The sequence below is a fragment of the Elaeis guineensis genome, chromosome 6 (genome assembly GCF_000442705.2).
Source record: "Elaeis guineensis isolate ETL-2024a chromosome 6, EG11, whole genome shotgun sequence".
NCBI lineage: Eukaryota > Viridiplantae > Streptophyta > Magnoliopsida > Arecales > Arecaceae > Elaeis > Elaeis guineensis.
Window position 1 is genome coordinate 46,454,797 of NC_025998.2, and position 10,323 is coordinate 46,465,119.

Here is a 10,323-nt window from a genome sequence, read left to right on the forward strand (position 1 = left end):
AATATCTAAGGGGTCTGGTGCTAGTATTGTGGGTGTTGCATCTTCTATAATAACTTTTAGTATATCTACTTCGAAGCAACTACCTATTGATGGTCCTTGGGAAGCACCAAACACATTCAGTCTCAGTTTTTTATTCCCAAATGATACGTCCATGACTCCTATCCTACAATTAATGCATGTATTTGCTGTAGCTAGAAAGGGTCATCCTAAGATAATGGGAATTTGTCTTGGGTTGCTACTTAGTTCCATGTCGAGAACCAGAAAATCAACTGAAAAGTAAAACTCATCTACCTTGACCAAGACATCCTCAAGCATTCCACATAGTTCTTTAATTGATATGTCAGCTAATTGTAGTGTGACTGATGTGGGTTTCAGTTCTCCGAATCCAAAAAGTTCATACACTAAACTAGGTAAAAGATTCACACTTGCCCCTAAGTCTAGAAGAGCTTTTTCAATGTGATAATCTCCTATAACACAGGAAATGATGGGGGCTCCTGGGTCCTTAAGCTTTGGAAGAGTGGCATGCTGGATGACAGAACTAGCCTGTTCAGTGAGGCATACTTTCTTTGAAATTTATGATCTAGATTTACATTTTTGGGTGTACAAATCCTTCAAAAATTTGGCATAAGCAGGAACCTGTTTGATTGCGTCTAGAAGGGGAAGATTAATTTGGACTTGCTTAAATAATTTTAATATCTCGTCGAGTCTTCCTCCCTTCTTATCTGCAGGAATAGGGGCTTTCAGGGCATCCAAAAATGGGACTTTAGGCAAATAAGATGATTCCAATGCAGTTGGTTCATTCTCTATTTTAAGGTTCACCTTGTTTTTGGGTGATTTGGCTTCGGTTAGAGGTTTAGGGTCGGTCTCATTGGTTTTACTAGTGTATTCAATGACCTTCCCACTTCTCAAAGTCATGATTGATTTGGCATGTTCAAAAAAAGCTTCTAGGGTATTAGAGCTTTCAATCACAAATTGCCCTCTTGGGTTGCTCTTGGGTTGGTTAGGTAATTTTTCTCCTTCCCTCCTACTAAATGCAGTCGCTAGTTGACCTATTTGGGTCTCTAGCTTAGCAATGGATTGTGTGTGGGAGTTAAGGATCTGAGTGTTGACTTCTAATCATTCTAGTGCTTTCAGAACTTTTTCCTCAAAAGCTGAGCTGTGACCAGTAGTAGACGGTTGAGGAGCATTTTGAAATTGATGGTATGGTCCATGCCTATATGTTGGGTCTTGATATTGAGGTCGAGGTGCGGCAGGGCCAACCACTGGTTGTGGTCTCTAGGAAAAATTTGGATGGTTTCTCCAGCCAGGGTTATAAGTGTTCGAATATGGATCGTTTCCTGATCTGCGAGCTTGTTAGACTTGAGCTTGCTGAATCTGCTTGTGCACAAACTCAAAAAATTGAGGTGCGGCTGGGCATTCACTAACAAAATGGTTCGGACTTGCACACAATACACAAACTTCTTGGATTGGGTTAGGTGGAATCGGAGATTGTCCAGTATTTAGAAGACAGTCTAATTTTTGGGACAGTTCATCTACCTTACTATGGATATCCATGACGTTTCCAATCTGATAAATTCCACTTCTTTTTTGTTGAAGCATGGGTTGTTCTCTAAGGTTGGCAGACATATGATGTAGAAAATTCTCACTAAGTGTTTCAAAGAGCTGCCAGGCTTCATCCTCACTCTTTAGCATGAATGTCCCACCACATGATGCATCAACCATTTGTCGGTGTTTCTCTGATAGACCATCATAAAAACACTGACAAAGTTGCCATTTAGGGAAGCATGGTGTGGACATTTACGAATGAGGTTCCTTAACCTTTCCCATGTCTCATGAAAAAGTTCACCCTCCAATTGGAAAAAACTGGTGATAGCTTTTCTAATTTGATTTGTTTTTCTAATTGAAAAGTATTTCTTGAGAAATTCTCTCTGAAGATGATCCCAAGTTAAAATGGTTATAGAGTTTAAGGAGTTTAACCAATGCTTGGCTTTGTTCTTAAGTGAGAAAGGGAATAGTTTTAACCTAAGGGCATCATCAGAGAAGTTTTGGATTTTTACTGTGGAATAAATTTCAAGAAATTCATCCAAGTATTTGTATGGGTCCTCGTTACTAAGTCCATAAAATGATGGCAACATTTGAATAATGCTAGACTTAATCTCATATTGGGTAGCTTCTACTGGAGGTGCTTGAATGCATGGAGAGTTGGTATACGAGGATGGAGTGAAATATTCTCTCAATGAGCATGGAGGATTAGCCTCACCAGGTGTAGCCATGTTTCTAACTCAGATAGTCCTAAGAGTCTTTTCTAATTCTTCATCTAATAGTTGCAAGTCGGGTTTTAGTGATCGTCGACCTAACATGCAACTAAAAGGTCTATGTAGGACTATTCTAGTCTGTTAAGGATTTTTTTTTTTATTAAGAAGAGAAGAGAAGAGAGAAAAGAGTTCTAAAGAAGAGATCTTACGAAGTCCTAAAATTAATAGAAGAATTAGTTGTGGTTAGATTTTAATTACAATCAAGTTAGCATGCAGTGGACTCTCTATCCTAAAGTTATCCTTGTTCTAGACAGCTCCTAACTATAGTTAGCCTTCAAGCCCTCCAAGTCGGAGCTTGACCAACCAACTGTCCAGGTAAGTGTAAGGTTGGTGGGAGTCCCTCCATTACTTTCCTTAGACACCAATTAAATTGGCCAGGTCAGTGAACAGAACCAATTAAAAACCACCTTCCTTCGGGCCCAGTCGTCCTGCAAACCACTTGCCTAGACACCAGCTAGCTGACCAAGTCTAATCCGATTCAACTCTCAGGGTCACTTGTCCTAATGAGCTCAAAATCCTTAGGGGTCAACGTCTAATTAATTTTAGATTAAGGTCTAGGTTATGCAAATGCAAAGGAGTGATTTGTGGGCCAAGGAAGGGTGATCAAATCCCCACCTTATCTTAGTTAATGGGTTGCACCCTTAAAGTTAATTATGGAGATGCAATGCAAAGAAACAAGGTGTCCAATCAAGTTAGAAATTTTTATATTTGAGGTTATGCTATTTTAGTTAAGTGTTATGAAATGTCAGTGGCTTTTTTTTTTTTATTCAATCGTGCCAAGATCCCCGTCAATGGCGCCAAAATTTGATGCATAGTCGTTGATAGCACCAAAAATAACTCTACTAACTACGTAGGTAGGATGAGTCGAGATCATATCCTCAGAGACCTTGGGCTAAGTTGAGATTAAAAGATAGAAGCATTGTTTTGATTTAAAAAATAAATTATCTTAAAATTGATGTAATTAAAAAATAAAGAGTTTGGGAGTTTTGAATTAATTTTGCACTAGTAGAGTTGTATCTCTTTTCTTTTAATTAAATAGATGCGATTAATCTTAAAAAAAATACCTATCTTTCCTCGGCACGCTCCGTACCCATAGATCACGGTGCATCTCTGGAAAATACTAGGTAAACAACTCTTCTTTCCTCGGCATGCCCCGTACCCGTAGATCACAGTGCGTCTCCGAAAAGTAAAAGTTGTTCCTAATATTAATCTAATAGAAAAGCATAAATAAAAGCATATGAAAGAGAGCAAATAAAGAACTCATCATGATTTAAATAAAAAGTATAATCTTTATTGCATATAAAGAAATACAGAAAAGTTTAGAACAATAAACCATCTCTGTGTTGTTACAAAATTTCTTCTCCACTCCCGAGACTGCTAGCCTAGCTGCTCATGAAGTAGTCCCTTTCTATTCCTCTATACAAGACTCTAGAAGAATTTTTGGGCTCCCCCTCTAATGGGAGTACAAAAGCCTTTTTATAGGTGTTAGGAGGGAGGAGTTTTACATGGTTTTTCGATGTGGGACTAAAGAAAATACTAAAGACTAAAAGATGGACGGATGAGATGGAAAGATCACAAGCAGATAAAGAAAATACAAATTCTTCCTCTTGAAGTATTTCCAAAAATTAATTTTTTTTTTTATTTTTCAGATCCCTCGCCACTGTGTCCGCTATGCCAAATTCCCCATGAACCCACCATCCCGCGCGCCTGCTGCCGCGCCCGCCGTGCGCGCGCCCGCTGTTGTGCTCGCCTGTCGCGCCCCGCTTCCGCGCTTACCCACCGCGTAAAAGGAACTTTTGTTTTTTCATTTACAAAAAGAAACTTTTGTTTCTTTAAAATAATGCCTATATCTTTTTTGGATTCCTTGCATAGTATCTTCATTTTCTATAATACCGTATGCGTCTTTCTTTTATTTTAATTTTATTTTAAGTCTAATTTTTTTCAAACTTGAGTATTTTTGATCTGCGAATCGGACTATTTGTATCGACGATCACTTTTTCTGTAAAATATAAAAAGAAGCATCAAATTCTTAATAAATAAAATAAATTAAATATAATTTTTTGCTTTAAATGACTTAAATTAAGTGTTTATCAAGAGGCACCACTAGATAAGGTAGACTAAGTCAAATGACCTAGTCAAATAAGGAAACTATGGGGCGTCCAACTCTTGGATGCCCCAACCCTTATTATCTGCATGGAGATCAGGAAACCACACACAAAAGAGGCAACAAAAAGAAAAGGTAGGCATGGAGAAAGTTGGTGCAAGAGAGGGGAGAGGAGTTTTTATCAAGAGACACTTTTTCAAAGGAAATAAACCCAAACCACTTTCTTTAATGAACCAAATCAAATCTGATTCAAATATCTAGAAAAAGTGGAGTGAGATTATATTCCTTAGATGTGGATATCATAAAAAAGATATCTAAAAATAAATATGTGGGTGTGGGCTTTCTTAGGTGGCGCAAGGGAGAAGATGGAATCCTAGTTTAACAAGGATTCTCATGCAGACTAGGTCAAACTCTTTGAACCCAATCCGGATTAATTACAACCTAATTAAGGGTGATCTTAGTCTAACTTGAAGCCCAATTAAATCAGATTAAATTATATTTAATTTTAATTTAAATTCTAATTTAATTAGGAATTAGGTGCATACAAGTCCTAGTCGAACAGAGACTCGTTCTTCCTTACAACTGGCTTATCCAATAAACCAATTAGACTTAATCCAATTAAGTCCAAACTAACTCTAATTGAATCAAGTTCAATTAGACTTGATCTCAACCCAATTGCTCAATTAGATTGAGTCAATTAGCAATCCAATTGCTAATTGATCCTCCTGTAACACTTGCATTAGGTCAGATATCAATCCATTGATCGTTTAACCTTAGAATGATTCTCAATCATCGATTAACCATTTGATTAGCTTATAACCTCTTATGTATGTGATCCTATAGGTTTGAATCTAAGTCGATAGCACAGAAATCAATTTTTATACCAGCCAAAGTAACCATCTAGTAATGATTCCCGACGTCCAGATAGGTCGAATATATGCAAAGCAATATTCTAAGAACCCTAACCCATGGTTACCGTATAATTCATCCCTTTGATCAATAATGCTCAAGATGACTTTGAGTATGCTGTCAACACTCATACAACTCATCTCTATTATGTCTCAAAATTTTGCAAATCCTGTGACTTCTCACGAGGATTATCTAGGCTTAGGTTTTGCTAAATTGAAACACAGCGAGACATTCTCTTCCTGAAGTTAATCAGGAGTGGTCAATCCCATCTTGACTCACACACTGACTTCACAAGTACTTGATTGTACTCAAAAATCTTTCAAACCTATATTAAAATTACAGACAGTCCGACACCAAAGTGCAGTGAGTTGCTTGCAAGTCACCGTAGTGATCTCAAGTCGGAGGGACACTTATACCCATTGGCCTTAGCTAGCTATTCTTGACAGTAGAGTGTTACATTGGTTACGTTCAGTACAGATGTACTCCTACATCTTACTTGAATGCCATACCAGTGTCTCCACACCACTTGGTTACGAGGACAACCAACGCATATGGTATACAGTGACCTACACTTGATAAGTTATCGTCTTTGTTAATAACTTATCATTTGATCGTGAATAATTTAAGAACCATTTGATAAATCCTCCTTTATCGATTGATTGTGGTTCTAAGGACTTCATCATAATTTAGGAGTTCATTTAAGGAAGATAGAACTTTTATGATGAACTTGCCAAATAACTATTATTATTAGATAATTTATATCTAATTTCAATCATCTACCATTTAGATGATTGACTTTAGGACATATTTTTCAACAACTCCCATTTGTACTAAAGCCAATCAGAATGATATCAAATATTCTATCTTCCACTTGAGTTCGTAGAACTGCTTAGTTCTGTGGCCTTAGCAAATGGGTTGGTCAAGTTCTCCTTTTTCATCAATCTTCTAAAGATCGATGTCACCCTGATCTAAAATCAAAAGTGATAGCAATACAGAGTATGCTGGTCCTTGAATTCTTTAGCAAGAGCTATAGCACCAGTGCTACGATAGGACTAGACCATCAGTAGAGGGTGCCACTCCCAACCTACTAATGAAGCTCAGCAACTACACAGCTTACATGGCAGCATCATATGCTATGATGTACTCTACATCACTAACTGAGTAGGCTAAATTATCCTGCTTAAAACCTTTCCAGCAGATTGCTCCTATAATTAGGGTATGATCTGATACTTTCTTGTTGTCATCTTGATCTGATTGAAATTAAAATATCCACATGTTTAAAGTCAGTATTTTCATATTTGAGTCACTGGACCTTAGTATTTTTTAAATACTTAAGGATTATCTATACAATCTTCCAATGGTTCTTACTTAGATCAGACTGGTATCTGCTCACTACTATTAGTGAGTATACTATATCTGATCTTGAACATAGAGAAATTAGATGACACCCAAACCTTTATTCCTTGCAATACTGGAATGCCATTCCCGATTAAGAGAATTTCATCCACAGACAACACAAGGAATAACACTACAGAATATTTTTTCCACTTATAAATGCAGGGTTTTTCTTTGTTCATAACAAAGATATATGTTCAAAACGTATATTCCAACTCTAGGATAATAGCGAAATGGGCTTTATAGGTGTCCACCTTTCCGTCTGCGCTACTCTGATCCTTTTGAAAAATTCATTCACACCCAATGGGTTTTATCCCTTCAGGTGAATCATCTAATGTCCATACACTATTGATTTTCATGGACTTCAATTTGGATTTAAAGGTGATAGGATTGCATCTCTAAAGGTGATCGGATCCTTGTTAATCTCATCGAGCTCAATAGGATCACCGTCCCAGACCTAGACACTAAAGTGTCTTTCCAGCTAAGGTGGTACTCTACCAGATCTCCTTAAAGATGTTACTTTAATGGGCTCCGAGTTTGATCTAATCAAATTCAGTTCTGTAGGTTTACTAGATTATATCGATTCATTTTCTACCAGTCAAACTTTCAAGTTCAACTTGATAGACATCAGTTCCTTCTCTAAGGAACTCCTTTCCAAAAGGAATGCCCTACTGCTGATGAGCATCTTATGTTCTTCAGCATATTAGAATTAGCAACCCTTAAACACCTATTGGACCAAGAATCAAGTTTATCTGTATGCAAACCTTTGACATAGGCTGATCAACTCCAAACCCAAAGGTGAGAGAGTCTAGGTCTATGCCTGATCCATATCTCATATAGAATCTACACAACATACTTACTCAGTATATTTTCAGAGTAAAACAGGTTGTCACACAAGAGCACAATCCTGAAACAGACAGAGAAGTGAACCCTATCATGGATTAAACTATGTCTAACAAAGTTCAACTTCTCCTTTTAGATACATTGTATTCCGAAAAAGAATCCACTGAGAGAGAATTCAATTCTCTCCTAGATATGTTACAAACTCACTGGATAAGTATTCACCTCCTCGATCTGATCGAAGAGTTCTAACACCTTATCCAGTTTGTTTCTATCTTTTATTATTGAATCATTTGAATATTTCAAATGATTCAGGCCAGACGCACCCATGCCCAGATAGATCGTCTGTAATGAAATATTAATATCTTCCTCTGACACTTAAGTTCACAGGTCCATATACATCACTATGTATGAGACTTAGAACTTTATCAGCTCCTTCACCTTTTTCATTAAAAGATGACTTTGTCATCTTTGCAAGAAGACAAGACTCACAGGCTATCAATAATTCACAATCATTGATGTTGAGGTTTTGCTCTCAAGCTAATGCATTTATCCTATTCTTGTCAAGGTGACTAAGCCTATAATGCCAAAGATAGACATCCACGACATATCTAACTTGGGTGTATACATTACACTTAACAGACTGTGTAAATATTAAATATCATTTTCTTATTATCTATGTATTATTGTAACATTATTCATAATAGTATCACAATAATCTTCTTTTATTAATGAATGATGATCATCTTTGGCCAAAAGGCCAACAAAGATTACATTCATCATAAACAATGGACAATAGTAATAATTACTCTAAATGATAATATTTAAAAATAAGCTGTATAATTCTTAAAGTTAAGATTGGAATAAGACTTCCATCCCTAACATTCAAAAATCTCTCACCATTTTCAAACATTTCACTTACTTGTAGTCCTAGCAATAAATTACATAAGACCATTGGTATCTAATACCTAGGTAGTAGAATTACATAGAGAAACTTTAAGGTATTATCATATAACATCCTTGATGAGAACTCTTGCTCCTTTCTCTTGTTCAGCCTATTATGGTCAAGGAAAGTAAGACAATTCTTCTTCCTATGATCCTGCTTCTAATAGTAGAAGCAACATGCCTGATTTGGGTCAATTTTGGATTAATTATTTTGACTAAACTAAGAAGCCCCAATATGAACCCATTCATACTACTGAATCAATTTTAACTTTTGATACTAATTATCAAAGTTGGGTCCCATAAGTCATCACTGTCTAATAGAGATTGGAGCAATTAAGGTTTAGCCTCATTTTGAGAAAAGAGAACAATGACCTAATGTATATGAATTATTTTAAGCCTAGAGACTTAAATTTTAGTCTCAAGGTTCTTCCACTATTTTATTCAAATTGGTAGCCTCTACCTCCAATTCGGAGAATTACTTTAATTTTCTAGTAGGTACTAAAATCCACATAGACTACACACAAGCCAGACTTTGGTCGGCCAATCCATCTGCATCTATGAGTAGGTTCATTAACCAATTATTTCTTCAAACAACTTCTAGTAATTTAATTTTGTCCCAGAAACTTAATCAGTAGGCTTTGGCCTCTACTGTAAGGATCCAGTTCAGTCCAACCATTAACATGATTATACTTGGTGTATCTAACCAATGAATGATTAAGCCCAACTTTGGTTGGCTAACCTAACCACCATTAGAGAGACACTTCCAAGTCGTCATATGATGAGTAATAATTCTATTAGTCAACAAGCACCAGGCCTTTGGGTCTGCAATGATTATTGAGTTAATGGATCCATTATCAAACACCTTAATGGGAGGCTATGACTCAGTTATCTCCATAACTTTGTCATTTTAAAGATCTAATAATTTTAGAAGATTTAAAATTATTAGTGATTTAAGGATAGAAAGGACATGGACCAATTTGCTCCCATTGACTTCACCAAGTCAAGTCCTCCCACTGACTTCTCAAGTCATTAACAAGGACTAGGATCAAATTTGGTCCATGGGCACCTAGATCAGTCTCACTGAATGAAATCAGACTCACTAATTTTCTATGTGACATGGGTTAGCACGAATCAATGAGCAACCTAATCAAGACTGCCAATTAAAAACCATCGATCTGGTTTATTTGAGACACCAACTGGTTTATCAGTTTTGATTTGGTCTACCTAAAGACTTGGGCTTAGCCGCTGAGCCACGATCAGTGTCCATTTATTAGATATATGAACTTTGATTAACTACAACTATTGAAGTGACCTATAGAAATGACTTAATCCTAATTAACTTTTAATTAGATTTGATCAATTTCTTAACTTAGTCCATATTTAATCTAACCCTAGGTCTAACCCAATTAATGACCTGATCAAAGCTAACCCATTACCCTTTAACCCATGTTTTATGAAATTATCTTAGGATCTTTAAATCACAAACCTAGATCCTAAACAATCACTTAATTCTTTTAATTAAGTTCATGGCTGAGGGTTGGGGTTCGGCATTTCAAAAATCATTTTCAACTTTTGAAAGGTTTAACACAATCTAGTGTTGTTTCACTAAATAGGTCGACTCATTTCAAAAATGGGTCAGCTTATTTCACTAACAAACACTAATTGTATGTTAAAATAATTAAAATTAGTTAAAAAAATAATTCAGCCAACTTTTTAGTCGAGCTGGCTCGGATCCTATCCGAGTCGGCCTAATTTTCAGGCGAGCCAACTCAATTCCTATCTGAGCCAGCCCGAATAGCATTCTACAATGCTGTT

General features: G+C 36.5%; 1 non-coding gene across 1 annotated transcript; it reads left to right on the forward strand.

The window, feature by feature from the left end:
* Positions 1 to 1,779: 1,779 nt before the first annotated feature.
* Positions 1,780 to 1,886, forward strand: LOC140858944 (small nucleolar RNA R71). Its single transcript, XR_012142348.1, has one exon. It is a non-coding gene; the product is annotated as a small nucleolar RNA R71 (small nucleolar RNA).
* Positions 1,887 to 10,323: the final 8,437 nt, after the last annotated feature.